The 17,181-nt window shown below is 46.2% G+C and overlaps 1 protein-coding gene across 5 annotated transcripts in view; it reads right to left on the bottom strand.

Annotated features, from left to right (window-relative positions):
• Positions 1–17,181, bottom strand: part of NT5DC1 (5'-nucleotidase domain containing 1) — a 999,625-nt gene that overhangs the window by 71,409 nt on the left and 911,035 nt on the right. The window lies entirely within an intron of this gene.

The following is a 17,181-nucleotide window of genomic DNA, read 5'->3' as shown; positions in this document are numbered from 1 at the left end:
TGATTCTCAGTCGTAGCTGTGGTCAAGCGGTCAGGCTCCCTTGGTGGGGTTGTAGATATAGGTCAGTGAACACTTCTCATAACTCAAAGTGAAAACAGTACGAACAATAAATTAATGTCCAGCCAAATACTTGCTTTTATAAGAAAAAAGTAGTATTTTATTTCTAACTCTACAGATGCAAATGAATGTGATATTCAAAAGCAACAACACAACCTCACTTGAGGTGGGGCCCTAGTAGTTCTTGGGCGAATTCCTATTCCACCCTCCTTCACGTAACATATTCAGGGCTGGTCCCCATTCACTTGTGCCTGCATCAGGGAATATAAACTATTAGTGCAGACTCAAGAGTTCAGTTTTGACTCCTCAGGATTACAGTCAAAAGTGTCTATGCTGCTGTAACACCTTTAGCAATGAATACTTCAAGACCCCAAAGGACCTACTTCGAAAGTCTTAGCTGCTCCTGCAGCATGGAAGAGTTTGGCATTACAGAGGGTGCCCTCAGTACAGTCACTCACAAAGTCCAATCCTGCTCAGAGCAGTCAGGATGCTTGGTGTACATGTGGCAGCATCAGGCAGGCAAAAGCTCACCCTGTGGAGTGGTGCGGCCGCGCTCCCAATTAATGGGAGTAGCTTCCAGACTACAGTGATGCAGTAAATCAAGTTCTCCCTGGTGAGGGAATTCCGTCCTTTGACTCTTGACTGGAGTCCGTGAGGGCATGTTTTTCTCTTTGCCATCCCCCATTTCCACAAGGGCCAGTCAGGGCAGATCCCTCGGTGTGGCTAGCCCCACCATTCACAGCCTCACCTTGGTCCCAGACGATGGCCCAAAGTCTTTAATTATTTGGTTCCGGCAGCTCTCCCTCAGCATACGGGTGTGCCATGGTACCTTCCGGTCGCAAAGTAAGCTCTTCAGGTGCAACTGCCCACATCACAGTGGCCCCTCCTGGCATCTGGGGTCACTGCCCAGGCATTCACAAGTCCTAGCACGCTGGTCACACAACCTCTCCACTGGTGGCCCCCTCTGGCATCCAGGATCACTACAACAAGGCCTTGTGGGCTTGGAACCCTCCACACAGTGTCAATACGTGGTCCTCTTCTGGCATATGGGGGTCACCAAAAACAGTCTGACACATGGGCTATGGCCTGATTGGTGCACAGCTGAATCCTCACACCTCGCAGAGGGAGTCATCATGGTAGGGCTCCCCACTGGACCTCGCTCCCTCCAACGTTCTCCTCTACCTCACAGAGCACATTGCAAGCAGGCAGGCAGTGGTGCTTCAGGCTCCAGGGTAGGTTGTCTTGGTTTCCCCGGGTGATGTGCCTTCACCCAGCAGGAAGACTAGCAGGCCATGGCCTGAGTATTGGTCACAAGTAGAGGTCCTGCAGAATTTCTCCTTCTCACACAACCTATCTGGCTCCTTGGCAGATGGCAATATTTGGGGTCTCAACTTTCCCTTTGTATAGTCCACTACCAGACAAACAAATGTGATTTAGGGTATGGGTCTTTGAAGTTTTATGCTGGGGGTTTGCTTCGTTTTAAGTGTGCCCTTCCTTTCACACACTTCCTCTGGAAAGGCTGTCTGTCACAGCAGGAGAGACTTCAAAGCTGGCTGTCCACAACACAGGCCATGGAAGTGACTACAGTTCACACCTGGATGCCAGCCACAGTGATGTGTGCATCAAAAGGTTAATCCCAGGCACCCATCCCATCTCATTATGATTCCTTTATCAGCCCCATCTACTTCCTCAAATGTATCTATGCCCCTTCTTTGTAATCTCTCAGTGAATCACAAAGCAACCTTTAAAGTGTATAGGGGCAGCCTCTCCCTTGTCCAGTCTGTCCCACACAGCTCACAGGAATGCAGCAATATACAAATCTGTCTGGGGGACTCCTCAACTCCTCATGTATTCCCCAGGCAGGCCTGGGCTTCCCAAAATGGTACCCAAGGTCCTGCACGGAATGTACCATGGCTGACACACTTTCGCTCAGTGTATGGTATGGACGTAGCATACACACTTGTTCAGTACTGTTGCCTCCATGAATTGTGTCCTCACAAACACACAGACATTCAGCACACACATTCGCTCTGCGCACTGTTTAGTACTGTAGCCTTTCTGTATTGTGCCATGTTGTGCTACTTGCAAACATGCACACTGCCAGCACACACATTAACCATGCTTGTGCAGCACATATTACCCTTCATGTATTGTACCTTTCGAAAGCACATGCCTCCACTGAGCACACACTGCACAGCGCTAAATCTCCCACGTAATGTATCCTTTATAGGTATTCATACAAGTACACATACTCACCAAGCATGTAATGTACAGCACTGCTTTATCTCTGCATTGTACATTTCCCAAGCAGAAATACATCCAGCACAGGGTTATTACTCTTCAGCTGATGTAGACCAAGGGTGATTTAAGCACACAACAACTGAATATCTAAAAAAGGTGAGTGAGCCTGTTGGCCTTACTCTATTAACACAGGTTGAAAATGACCTGTTCACTCCTACTGATCACTGTACGGTATGCTGCCACTACCACACTTCTGCTGCTTAACTCCTGGTGAGGGCGGTAGCCTGCCACCACTATGAGGGAAGCATTTTGGACACCCCTCCAGGCCCAACAAAACCGTAATCCGTGAGATAGGCCTATGTCATGGTGCACATGCATGATCATTGTTCATCTGTCGCAAAAAAGAAAATCAGCATTAGGGATCTAGACAACAGTACAGTTGGGCGCTCAGGGCAGGGGTACACGCATTTACCATGCAGAGGATATTTCCATTTTAACACTTATTGTCAACATATCCGAGCTTAACTAAATCTTAAATTGGTTACCTGCTATAAATGGAAAACTGTAACTTGTTAATAAATATGCTCCATCTGTTCAGCTCTCTGTCACCCTCAAATCTAGTTTGCACTATGCAAAGCCAAAAACAACAAAATGAAAAAAACATACAAATCTACAGGTACTTATTGAGTATTTCAGTTTCTCATTATATTACATGAACTGAAGAACAAGTTACTTAAATTCAGTAATGCTCTTTCTTGTGGCTACTTTATCTAACTGCAGATAATACACTTTGAGAATACCTTCAGGAGCCAGACTAGATCTCAGCAGTGCGCTAGAGCCCTGGTAGGTGGTGCTAGGTGGCTGTTTGGAATCTCGTTTCTGCCCCAGAAGTGGCAGAGGTGCTGCACATTGGCTCCACCACTGTGCACTGACACGGTTTCTCAATCATTCTTCTTCCATAGCCCCATACACAGAGCATGTTGAACAAATGTCAGGTCAGAGTTTTCAAAATATCACTCAGTATCTTATTATGATGTTCAGAAGTCCACTCCAAAGAAAGGGGAGGTGGAAGGACAGTGAGTAATCTGCTATTAGATAGAGTATCTAACAGAAAGAGCATTACTAAAGGTAAGAGTTCTTCTGATGGAGACTCCAAACTGAAGATTCCTCACCTTAAGAGCAGATACCACAGAAGTACCTCCAAAAGTGGAGCATATGGGGAGTGGACTCAAACCAGGTCTTGCAGGAGCAAATGAGGAATATGGCCCTTCTGCTACAACTGGCTGTCAAGGCAGTAGTATTTTGTGAGTGCAGCACTGATGGCCACGCCATAGCCTGGCAGATGACCAGAACCATTACTGCCTCCTTGCCAATGTCATTCCAGTGCTTTAGGCCCTGGTGGAATGAGCCCACAGGTCTTTAGGGGGTTGCTTAATGGCTGGAGCATAGCAGACTTTAATGCAGAAGTCTATCCAGCATGGCAATGTCCTTTGCTGCACTGTCTTCTTCTTCTTAGCTCCAAAAAACCCTACAAAAAGATTTTCATGCACAATATTGTCCTGTGTGTCATCAATGTAAAAACCCAAAGCACAGCTATTCGAATCGAACCTATGAAGCTTTTTCTTTGCCTTCCAAGGAAGAGGTGGAGTGAAAAACTTTGGAAAGTAGACTGCAGGGGTCCTCAGTAGTAATTTGTAAAGAAATAAAGTGGTCCTGTGTGTTTGCTCAGAGAGTGGCTGCAGGAGTTTAAGTGAGGTGCTGTGCATTGGTTCAAAAGGTGTGCACATAATGGACCTCTGGGAAGATTTCTATAGCCGTATCCCATAAATCACAGGTTTACGTACCTAGAACTGCATCCAAATTGGATCCAAAAAAGGCCTCTTATAGTACTGGATGCGAGGCAGCTGTAGTCAATTAGAGTCAGACTGCAAACTGACTGGTTGCACCCTTGTGATCTCATAGCACGATATAGGATTTGATCAAGCCACTGATGGCTCAGATTTGGATACCGGCATTGAGATCCGGTGCTGGACCAGTGCCAGCAGAGTCATCATCAGTGCCAGCACAGAATGACTGTGTTGAGCCTGGGGCAGGAGAGGAAACATGAACTGGCATCATCAAGGGAAAATTTCCTTTATGCCAGGAGGTGCCAAGGGAAGGCCCCCTGGCAGAAGTCCAAATGGAGGTCTTATGGCTCCATGGAGCTCGAAGGAAGAGGGAGCTAGAAGCATCTGAAAAAGCGGCAGCCTGGCCTCCTTGAAGGCCACAATTTGTAGCAGGATCGAAAACAACTCAGGCGATTTGGAGCGCACCTGGACCAAGTGAGGGACTGGATCGGAGTCAGAAGATTCTGTTGATGCATGACCCATAGATTGAGACCCTTGTACTTTCTTCTCTGATTTTGCGTGGAGGGATGGGATTGAGTTCAAACTTGGCCTTCTAGCTCTTAAGGTGCATGTTCAACTTCAACTTACTGGAAGACTTTGAGTGAGAATGGGACTTTGTGTGAGACAGACTCCTTCAATAGAATCAGAAATGGCCCAGAGACTTGGAGCGGTAGTGAGATCTTTTTTTTTATTGTGACTTCTTAGGTTTGACAATGCAGATTTTACCTCCCTCAGACAGATTACCGTCAGGTGCACTTAACGCATGCCTTTGAGTCATTACTGGAGCCCAAGCACCAAAGGCACATGCCGTGCGGGTCTGTGGGTGACACCTACTTCCTGCAATCATGGCACAGCTTGAATCCTGTCATTATTAGGGTGATGCATCGTTAAGGACTATAAATTTAAAAAGTTGTCAGAAAAACGAAAATGATGGGAGCGGAGCTCCACATCTGCCTAGAAGGGCAGGGAAAAAAGGTGTGGTGCTTGTATGTGTCCTTGCTTTGCCACTTCTGGGGTGGAACAGAGTCACTATAGAGCCACATGATGCAACCTACTGGTGAACGAGAGCATTGCTGAGACTATTCCCAGGATCCAGTCGGGGGCCAGGGGATATTCTTAAGGTGAGGAATCTGCAGTTAGAAATATCCATCAGAACTTACTGTATTAAAACATACGTCCATGATCCAGTAACTCCCAAAGCGTGGCACTGATCACTATGCAGTATAATTCAAATATTTTGAAAATGTCACAGATTTTTATTGGATATTATTAGCTTATGCTGGGCTTTTGCAACAATGTAAATAAAATTATTATAGACTATGCACAAATCTACCTTTGCTCCACCTCAAAATTGGATGACTCAAGTTTTTCTTAATGTTTTTTAAAGATAACATCAAAAGGACAGGACATGTACCAGAGTTCCTGGCACGTTTAGAGTGTACTCCCAACCAAGAACATTAGTTGCCTTACACATATTGACTATATTCTTACTCTAATGTACAATTTTCTGGACACCAGATGTTTAATATTGTTGAAAGCATACTGGGGGTCATTCTGGCCGCCAGGGCCACCGACCACGGGAGCACCGCCAACAGGCTGGCGGTGCTCCCACGAGCATTCTGACCGCGGCGGTTCAGCCGCGGTCAGAAGCGGAAAGTCGGCGGTCTCCCGCCGACTTTCCGCTGCTCGGGGGAATCCTCCATGGCTGCGGAGCGCGCTCCGCAGCCATGGGGATTCTGACACCCCCTACCGCCATCCTGTTCCTGGCGGGTCTCCCGCCAGGAACAGGATGGCGGTAGGGGGTGCCGCGGGGCCCCTGGGGGCCCCTGCAGTGCCCATGCCCATGGCATGGGCACTGCAGGGGCCCCCATAAGAGGGCCCCGCAAAGTATTTCAGTGTCTGCCATGCAGACACTGAAATACGCGACGGGTGCAAACTGCACCCGTCGCACCCCTGCAACTACGCCGGCTCAATTCTGAGCCGGCGTCCTCGTTGCAGGGGCATTTCCTCTGGGCCGGCGGGCGCTCTTTTGGAGAGCGCCCGCCGGCCCAGAGGAAATGTTAGAATGGCCGCCGCGGTCTTGTGACCGCGGTGCGGTCATTTGGCGGCGGAACATTGGCGGACGGCCTCCGCCGTCCGCCAAGGTTACAATCAGGCCCACTGTGTGTTTCCCTAATATAATCTTATTTCAGAATATTCTGAGATGCTCCATTTAATCAGTTTTTGTTCTTATCCCACCAAACACCTCATTTACTGATCTGTTTTAGCACCAGTGTTGCTTGAGATTTTATCTTAGGTCCTTGTGAAATATCTGTCTGACAAAACATGGCTCAAGGATCCCAAGTCACCACTGCACCTTCACTAAGAAAACTGCCAAAGCTGAGAAATTCATTTTTTTCAGGGAGTTTTTGCCCACCCATAGTAAGGTAATCCTAGAAATCATAATGGTGCCTTGAGGTGCAGGGTGATGGTAGCTGTCTACCCCTCCCTGTGTGCCAGGGAATTCTCAGGTATTTCCCAGGCACCGCTTGAACCCTGCCTCCAATCCATACACACAGGCTGGAAGACTCCATGGGCACTTGCTCATAATAGGTGCAGAAGATGGTTGTACAACCAACTCCATAGAGTCTGACCCCATCACCACACATTGTCATCCTTAAGGCCAGGCTAAGTTAGAATCAGGGAGTAAATACCACTGCTTCATTGTTACATGGCATGATTTTGGCAGGCCACTCCTGGAGCTTGGGATACTATCATTTCATTGTCAGCTTCTGCAACTAAGTTATTTATTCTTATTGGGTTACCTTGACAGAAGGAGACAACTGCATCTCTTTTACAAGTTGTAAATCGTGATCTTTTTATGTATTCCATAAGCTGATCCAGTAACATCATTCCTGTTTTGTTTCTCCTGTCCCCCCTTTATTTCAAAGGAAGTGTCTTGAATTGATAATGAAACTGTTGAGCATAGAGAGAAAGGAGTTCTGTAAAAACAAAGTGGTTAGAATTTGGAAATATTTTAATTGGACAACTATAAAATAAACTCTGCATAAAAATGCTAAATGTGGTTTGTTTTTAAATGTGGAATCTAATAAAGACATCATGGTGGAGGGTCGCAACCATGTAGTTTAATTTTGTTATAGCTGAACGACAAGTTGTTTGCAAGCTATATAGAAGTGGAAACTTACCAAACAATAAATGGCGCTGGAAGAGACATATAGGGATTTTGAATGAAGTGGACAAAATTCAGTATGGGGAGCCTACGGAACACACCATGTTCCAATAGCTGTGGTTGCATAGTTACCACTCTGACCAAGGCATGTTTGAGGGAAACACAAGGGTGACACTGGTGGCAATTACAGGTAGTGTGGCTTTTTGGAGGATGCTGGCATTGTCAATACAGGAAAGATAACATTATCAAAGATGGCAATCCACCCAATGATTTTGTATTGCTTTGCAGCTTTGTTGATATAGATAGTGAAGTGTTTTTCAGTGAAGTAGACACTGCTGATATGGAATATGGGTAGACGTAGAGTGGTGCTGAGAAAACTACAACTGCCGCAAGACATGGGGGAAATGAGTGCCCTAGATTATGAACAATATTATCTGACTGCTCTATTGTTATTTTATGTTGTGTTATGTTATGCTATATGATGGGATCACAGTATGTTATAAAATTTGAAAGCGCACTAATACCTATACAGGTGACTGGTGGTGCACTTAATAAACCAAGCAAAATGTGAAACCTAAGAATCTATAGTGATTACAGTTGAGTTTGTAGCACCTTACAAAACTGTAGGAGATCACTGGTTTTGTGCAATGTGCCTAGAAGAGAATTCCACAGCTTATTGGCATTGACAGAAAAAGACCTGCCTCCCAGACATTCACTGTTGTAGCTGAGAACCACCAATAAGGAGGCCTCCTTGGACGATCAAATGGCTGGATGACTTGGAGACAGCAGAAGAGAGAATGAATACCCCGGCCCTTCCATTAAGGGATGCAACTTAAACCTTCCTTAGACCTAAGTGCAAGGTGGATGAAGAGATATGACAAATAAGGGTCTTTAGGCACTGCGAGGCACGGTGCTTTAAACATACGCCGATGACGATGCCATTATCTACATGCACTCTCACTACTGGGAATACTGGGACCTCAGAAGAGGGGAGGTGAGAGGCATCTGTGGATGTGAAAAGAACGAGGGTTGAATTCAGTGTAGGGGCTATATGACGACCTGCATGGCAGTGAAACTTTAAGAAAGTTTTTAGAGCTTTTGCAGATCTGTTAGCTCACTGGAGGTGTTTCACCAATCTCTTACAGCCACAGTGAGCTGTACACGGGAAAAGGAAGAAGTGGAACCTGCAACACATAGGACATTACCGTTGATATGCACCAAAAGAATGGGGGCGAGGGCTCTGTCAATGTCATACCAAAGTGCTCCCTGACCAATCAACATGCTCAACAAGAACCTTGAATTTAAAAGGGGGAATGATAGACGCCCCCACTAAGATGATGACAGGAACACAACAGTGAGTTTTGTCCCTGGAGTTTCTAAGTAAGCTCGGTTTGAATTGACTTCATTCAATTTTATGTAGAGAATATACACCATATCTAGCAGAATAAATACACTCTACAATGGCGCCACTGCACACTAACTTAGATGCAGCAATGCTTATGCAAGGTTCTTCCACAAGGTTTAGGGTTGCCCCAGCTAGGGCAAATATTGGTTAGAAGTGAAACAAATCCTGATGAGGCCACCAACAGCAAACAGAATGATCAGCAAGAGCCTTTTTTATTGGGTCTATTCCTTCGTCCTCGAGAACAAAAATGCTACTAATAGATTTGTAGATCTTGCAGTGGTCCTAGTGAGGTTCAAAAAAGAGATGAGCTGGAAGGCAATAAAGGGAACAAGCCAGGAAAAGCAGAAATCTGAAACTCAAAACGTGCTGAATAAAAAAGTATATTGTCACATATGAAGCATAGCAGAGGGCTGAGGAGTCCTGACCTAGCTCAAGCATAGAATCAGATACTAACACATTTCAGTGGCCTGAAGAGGAAGACAACTACCGGCGATGACACACACAAGGGGTTTTACTAGTAGGTATCTACCATGCCTATGAGAGGTCTATGGCAAAGTCACTGCACCAAGCCAAGTTGAGAGTGAAATTACTTAAGAATAACAAGCTCTGAACAGGGACCCGCTCTGACCAAGACACCGAAAAATAAGCATACTGAACGTAAAACGTAGACTCCTACAGGGAGGCCGAATTAACAGCAGGAGCATTGCTTTATTAAAACAAAATAAATAGAAGTATGTGTTGTGAATAAGAAATTTATATAGAAGAAGCTCATGAAGATATGTATGTGGAATTTACTCAAAGCTTTAACATCTAACAAGGAGATGCAACTGTGACAAAATATATGCAATGGAAAAACAATAAAATCTATTAAAAAATGTGGAAAAACCATGTTTATGTTGATCCCAGACATAGGATCTATGGCTTTAGAGCAATTGAATAATGAAGGATGGCCCTTCATCAATTTGACCAAAAGTTAGAAGTGTGGTGCCAGAGGGTTCTTGTTTATCGGCTTGTTTTTCTATTGTGTATGTCCAACATCTACATAAGGTATTATTTGTGGCTGGTCTCAAATTCCATATGTATACACACACAATACACAAGGTATTTCCAGGCTGTTGAGAGATTGCACCCTTGATCTTCACTGATTTCAGAATACTTTCCAGATTATGCAAATGTGGGTGACCGCCATAAGGAAAGAACAGTACTGAGCCTGAACTTCTCCTTTCCACTTCTCAGAACGTTCCTGTAGAGAAATGCCACAACATTATGAAACTGCTACTCCGACGGTCCCTAAGGCTAAAACCGGAGGTTATTTTCCTGCTGAGGTCTGCGTATGGAGGCTCAAGTTAATTAGATAATCAGTTCCTCATACAACCGTCTGGCACCTCTGGCCTAGGAGGTCCTGAATGAGAACCATCTAGTGCCAAACAGTATTACTGCAATCCTCTTTAGAATGGCTTACGCCAATATTTGTTACTAGGCCTTCAAGCATTCCTATCAGCGGATTATCTTTCAAAAAGAGCCCATGTTTGCCCTCTGTTTCAGAGTCCTCACTGAAGATCCTCTGCTTAACACATTCTGTGGTTTATGGGGCAGTACCGGATATACAAATGATGGATCCTATTTGTCTTTCATTGACATAGATGGGTTCCAGAGACAGATGTCTACTGAAAGTACTCAAGGTCAAGCATAGTTGGCTGAGAGATAAAAGTAGGTTTCATCAGGCAGCAGGTCGGTGGAATACACCGCCACAGGAAATGTTCTAGGTCAGTAGCTCACTTTACATCAGCATCAGAACAAAAACCCTGGGATTCGAGACATTTCTTTGTTACCGCTGTATTCAGAGTTCGGATGAGTATTCGGTTCTGTGTGCTTTAGCAAAAGCTAACAGACTAGAGTACAACTGATGGAAACTACGTTCATATGTAACTGTAAACAAACGTTGCCATCTTTACTAAAAGGCCAGGATAAGATGTTTATGCTAAAAAAATGCAAATATTCAAAGACCTACCATTTATAAAATGCAAATATATGCTGAATTATATTCCCAAATCTATGTTAATGTTGATGTATATACAGCATCAGCAGGTTGCGCAGAACTCCAAACCGAGATCACCTCTGTTATTTTTTTCACAGAAGCCAGTGTCCCTCAAGAGGTAAGTGGGCAAGTTAGCAGCGGCCAAGAAGTCAGCGCCAATGGTCTGAAGAAAAGGTGAAGTGCCAACAAAGCGCAAAAGAAGACAGGTCCACCCTCACCTGATTATGAGAGTGAAACCCACAAATATCGTGGGTCCTGGCAAACCAAAACGAGAGCAGAGCTGCAGTGGCTGGGAAGACCTTCGTGCTGTTGGGAAGTGGGTTTTGAAGCAGACATGCCCAAAGGCTGCACTGGCTGAAGCAGAGATTTTCACAGTCACAGGGAGGGAACAGAGTGGTGAGGGGCCTGAAAGTAGGTAAGTCCATGAGACAGATCCGATGTTGACTCAAGGAGGCAACCAAACAGTGGAACCTACAAAACAGAGTGAAAGCTACACGACAATGAACTTTTTGATGCATGATAAGTGATGCAACAGGGTGGCCATCTTTTTAGTGCTAAAAATAGAAAGGGCTGCGCTGCACAGTGAGCCAAAAGATGGTGGCCATTTGGAAGTCACGTTAAAAGCTTTGAAGACTATGCACTATTACAGCGTAAGAGTGAGAGGTGGGCTCTCTAGAAAGACAATGTGTACAGATGTGATGGCAACCCCTGCTGAAATATTTTCAGTGCAGGACAGAAAACCTTTGCATCATAATTCTTCATCCTTTTTTTTTCTTTATCATAATGAAGAAGGGCGAATATACTTCTCACATGGATAAAAAAGGAATGTGCCCTGTAGCAGGTATTAGAACAAACAGGCAGGTAAAAAGTAATTCTGGAAAACAGTGAAGAAGGGGGAGCAGAACAGGCAGCACGTGGGTGGGGCACAAGCAGCACACAATTGGCAGCATTTTGCAGAAACTACTGATGCAGTCATACCACAACAAACCTATCATCTGGACTAGGAGCACGTGCCTGTGGCGACTGTGTCCATTAACTCTCTCTCTCTCTCTAATGATGAAGGTCTGTGACTAGGCAGGGTGTGGGGTCTAGGGCAGAGGAGAGACAAGCAGTGTGCAGATCGGAAGTCAAACACAAGGGGCAGACAGGAGGTGTGCAAAGGCCATTTGCAGAAGATAAATGAATACATTGCCGCTGCACTGAGTGGATGGTTTACTGATCATGAACTCAAGAAGAAGCTCTCATTGTCTTTGGCAATAGAAGAATATGTGATGGAATACGAGGACTGTTTTTATTTCATTATTGTATTTCATATTATGAAAAAAATCAGAAAGCATAGCAGTGAGTGAACGGTGCTTTGTCTCGATCGTATGACTCATCATACCAACAAGATTAAGGCGGTCATTCTGACCGCGGCGGTCATTCCAACTTTCCCGCTGGGCCGGCGGGCGACCGCCAAAAGGCCGTCCGCCGGCCCAGCGGGAAAGCCCCTGCAACGAGGAAGCCGGCTCCGAATGGAGCCGGCGGAGTTGCAGGGGTGCGACGGGTGCAGTGGCACTCGTCGCGATTTTCACTGACTGCAAAGCAGACAGTGAAAATCTTTGTGGGGCCCTGTTAGGGGGCCCCTGCACTGCCCATGCCAGTGACATGGTGTGCTGCTTTACTCTTCAGAATATCAAAACTATGCACTTCAGGATATTTTAAGGCACAATGTAAAGCAATCACTCTCAAACACCTTCTTAAGTAGAATAATCAAGTTTATTTAAGGGGCAAGTTCTCATCTAGCAAAACTAAACCACACTAATATATATATATATATACATCAGGAGAATAACATGAGAATAATGATAAAGATATAAGCACTCTGTGAATAATTGCAAGAGTAAGTGCATATAATACAAGCACACACAATATACCTCAGTGCTCAATAGCATGAAAATGACTGCAAGAATAAGTGCATATTACGCGCGCACACACAATATACTTCAATGCTCAATAGAATAAGTACATATTACGCGCGCACACACAATACACTTAATAAATTGAAAAGCTTCACCGAAAAGAGCGTCTGCATCCCTCCGCCGTACACAAAGCTGGGGAACCCAAATCAGCTAGCACATGGAGCCTCTGTTCGGGACAATCAGTCCTCCTGGCGTTGCGTCCAACCCAGAAGAGAGTTCCTAAACCAGCCCATCCAGGCCCCCAACTTTTATAGTATTTACTAACGCCCAGGAGTCTTTTCTAGAAAAAGACCCCCTCCTTTACAAATTGTGCAATCGGCGGTACCTTGTTCACCCTTCGAGACGTCTCCTCAGAACGGGCCAAGTTCCCAGGAGAGGACTCCAAGGTGAAGCTTGCATTCCTCCTTGTGTACAGGCGCATCCCCCCTGTTGTTCTAACTGATAGCTCGTGGAATGTAAATAGCGCCCTTCGTACCAGGCAGATGGAGCGAAATTGAGCAGAAAAACACCCCACCCTTCAGCTTGCCGAAGCTTGTGGAAAAACACAGAACAGTGCCTTACGCACCGAACCAGACTCGACAAAATGGAGTCGTGAACCAAAATGGAAGCGAAGGCCAATGAAAGCAGAGGCCAATGGTCCACACTCTGCACCACTGTTTACCTTGCACGTAGTGCTGCCACATGCACGTAGTGCATGTAGCAATACAGGTGGTGATCCTGGCACACAGCAGTCTTTATTCCAACACTGTTTCTTTAGTGGGTCAGAGAGCCAGTACTTATACTAGAAAGTGCCTTTGATGTGAGGGATGACTACAAAGAGTTTTTGTGAAGTGCACAGGTCCCCCTTTCAGGTCAGCCTCGGCTGCAGACTATCAGTGGGAGCTAATCAGCCCCTTTGTATAGGCTCTGGGCACTACCTTTTGAAGTGTAAGTAGAAGCCCTTCCCAACCTCCTCCAGAGGAAGACCCATCAGTATGCAAATGCATGCAAAAGCAGCTGAGTATCCTGTGTTGTGGATGTCTGAAGGGAATGCATAAGTGTAGCTGTCTCCTAGCCCATGCCACAGGTGTATTGGCGATAGGCTGTAGGTACACAGGGCGGTGAGTGCAGAGAAATGCCCACTTTCTAAAACTGGCATTGCTAAAATATAAATAATAAATCGAACTGTTAGAAATTGGGTCTCTGGTTGGCAGTCAATTTGCACTCTGTCCAAGCCGCGACCTTCACTTTAGTCAGGGCAATGGAGATACACACGTAAGATAATCCCTGCTCACCCACTTGGTAGCTTGGCAAAAGCAGTCAGGCTTATCTCAAAGGCAATGTGTAAAGTATTTGCACTAACATACACAGTAATACAGTGAAAACACCACACCAGTTTAGAAAAAAAGGGAATATTTATCTCAATCAAACAAAACCAAAACGACAAAAATTCAACATGCACAAGTCAAGATATGAATTTTCAAAAGAATAAGAGTCTGACTCCATAGAAAACAATGGAAACGTTGATTTTACACAAAATACCTGCCTTGCGTCAAAAATAAAGTTGCACAGGAGAGTCTGCATCAGAAAAGTCAGCGATGCGTCGATTCCTTACTCACAAGTGAGACCGTGTGTCGTTTCTTCTCAGGTCGGGTCGGCGATGTGTCATTTTTCTCTCCTGCAAGAGAGCGATGCGTCGATTTCTGGACGGTACATAGGATTTCCGCAGGCTTGCGTTGATTTTTCACACCCAGCAATGACGCATGTGAAATCCGTTTGCATGGTGTAGGAAAACTGTGCTGGGTGGGGTTTGCATTCTTATCAGCAGCCGAAAGCGGGTGTTGCATTGTTCTCCAGCCACAATGCCTGGATCTCCCAGCCGCGATGCAGGTGGTGCGTCGATTTTAGCTGTGAAATGGGTGTGGTGTCGTTTTTCAGCAGTGTTGCACGTAGTGTGTCGAATTTTTCCCTGCACTGCGTTCTGTGCGTGGATTTCAGTCCTTTTTCTGCCAACTTCACCTCTCAAGGGCCCAGATACTGGACAGGGCACCACATGGCAGGGTAGGAGTCTCAGCAGAGAGTCCAGGTGCTGGCAGAGGAAGTCTTTGATGGCCCTGAGACTTCAAAACAGGAGGCAAGCTCATTCCAAGCCCTTGGAGATTCTTCCCAAGCATGAATATACCACAAAGTCCAGTTTTGTCCTCTTTCAGACAGAAGCAGCAACTGTAGGCCAACCCAGCAAAGCACAATCACAAGCAAAGGGGCAGTACTCCTCCTCCAGCTCTTCCTCTTGGCAGAGGTTCCTCTTGATTCCAGCAGTAATCTAAAAATCTGGGGTTTTGGGTCCACTACTTATATCCCTTTCTGCCTCCGAAGTAGGCAACCTTCAAAGGAAAGTCTCTGTTCAAAAAATCCTGCCTTGCCCAGGCCTGGCTCCAGACTCACACCAGGGGGTTGGAGACTGCATTGTGTGAGGGCAGGCACAGCCCCTTCACGTGTAAGTGACCACTCCTCCCTCCACTCTAGCCCAGATGGCCCATCAGAATATGCAGGATACACCCCAGCTCCCTTTGTGTCACTTTCTAGAGGGGATTCACAAACAGCCCAACTATCAGTCTGACCCAGACAGGGAAAATACAAGCAGGCAGAGTCACAGAATGGTTTAAGCAAGAAAATGCCCACTTTCTAAAAGTGGCATTTTCAAACTGACAATTTAAAAAACAACTTTACCAAAAGATGTATTTTTAAATAGTGAGTTCCTCGGAGACACCAAACTCCACATTTCCATCTGCTCCCATAGGGAAACTGCACTTAAAAGTTATTTAAAGGCAGCCCCTAGGCTAACCTATGAGAGAGATAACCCTTGCAACAGTGAAACCCGAATTTGGCTGTATTTCACTGTTAGGAGATGTAAAACACACCAGTATGTGTCCCACCCTTAACATACACAGCATACAGCCCGTGGGGCTACCTAGGGCCTACCTTAGGGGTGCCTTACATGTATGAAAAGGGAAGGTTTGGGCCTGCCAAGTGGGTACACTTGCAACATCGAATTGGTAGTTTAAAAACTGCACACACAGACATTGCAGTGGCAGGTCTGAGACAAGTTTACAGGGTTACTCATGTGGGTGGTACAACCAGTGCTGCAGGTACGCTAGTAGCATTTGATTTACAGGCCCTGGGCACCTCTAGTGCACTGTACTAGGGACTTACTAGTAAATCAAAAGTGCCAATCATGGAAAAGCCAATTACACATACATTTTACACAGGGAGAACTTGCACTTTAGCACTGGTGAGCAGTGGTAAAGTGCCCAGAGTACCAAAAACAAAGTCCAGCACACAGTCAAAACATGGGAAGCAGAGGCAACTAAAAGACAGGGGAGACCACGCTAAGGATGCCAGGTCTAACACCGACTTTCCAAGTAAAGAGGATGTATTACTACCATTCCAATGGAAGTAATAAATCTGACCTCTGGTCAACGTTTGCGCTGCTCTCCCTGCACAGCACCACCTGTTGCTGCTGCTGCTGCCCTGCGTGCTGTGAGCCTGCCTGGCTCTGTGTGCTCCAGACCTTCCTCCACCTGCATACACCAGCCTGTGCCTCATCCCTGGTGGCCAGAGGTGGCCTTCTGACTTTCTCTCTGTTGTCTTTCTGCCTTTCTGTACCCTTTTCCTGCCTTTTTGCTTTTTTCACTTTTCTCCTCTTTTTTGCCTCATTATCTATAGTTTTCCATCCTCTCTGCCGAATCCCACGTTGCCCTGTCGCTGCTGCCCCTGCAGTCCCGCCCTCCTCTTAGCGCTGTTTCCTGCCCTCCCGCCTCCCAGCTGACTGACCCCTCCCACCTCACTCTCCTTCTTAATGTTCCTCAGTATGCTATGAAGGGCCGACTTCACTAACCTCTGGTCAGCGTTTGCTTTGCTCCCCCCACGCAGCACCACCTGTTGCTGCTGCTGTCCTGCATCCTCTCAGCCTGCCGGGCTCTGTGTGTTTGAGGCCCTCTTCATCCCCCAGGCACCTGCCTGCGCCTCATCCCTGGTGGCCAGTGTTAGCCTTCTGTCTTTCTCTCTGCTGTCTTTCTGTACCATTTTTCAGCTTTTTTGCTTTTTTCACTTTTCTCCAATTTTTTGCCTCCTTTTCTATAATTTTCCATCCTTTTTGCTGATTCCCACGTTTCCCTGCTGCTGCTGCTCCTGCAGCCCAGCCCCCCTATTAGCACTATGTTTCCTGCCCTCCCGCATCCCACCTGACTGATCCCCCGCGCTTCCATTCCCTTCTTAATGGCAGCCGCATTGCTGGTGTGCCAAAGGGAAGCCCATCTGTTCCCGTCCGCGCCCCGGACTACGCCCAGCACCACAGACTCTGGTTCCTGCACCATCCATCAATACGACACCAGCACCCTGAACGCCCTCAACACCGGAAGCTCTACTGCATGCCACCACGCTTC

This window comes from Pleurodeles waltl, chromosome 5, assembly GCF_031143425.1.
Source record: "Pleurodeles waltl isolate 20211129_DDA chromosome 5, aPleWal1.hap1.20221129, whole genome shotgun sequence".
Lineage (NCBI taxonomy): Eukaryota > Metazoa > Chordata > Amphibia > Caudata > Salamandridae > Pleurodeles > Pleurodeles waltl.
This window is presented reverse-complemented; position numbering and strand designations above follow the sequence as displayed.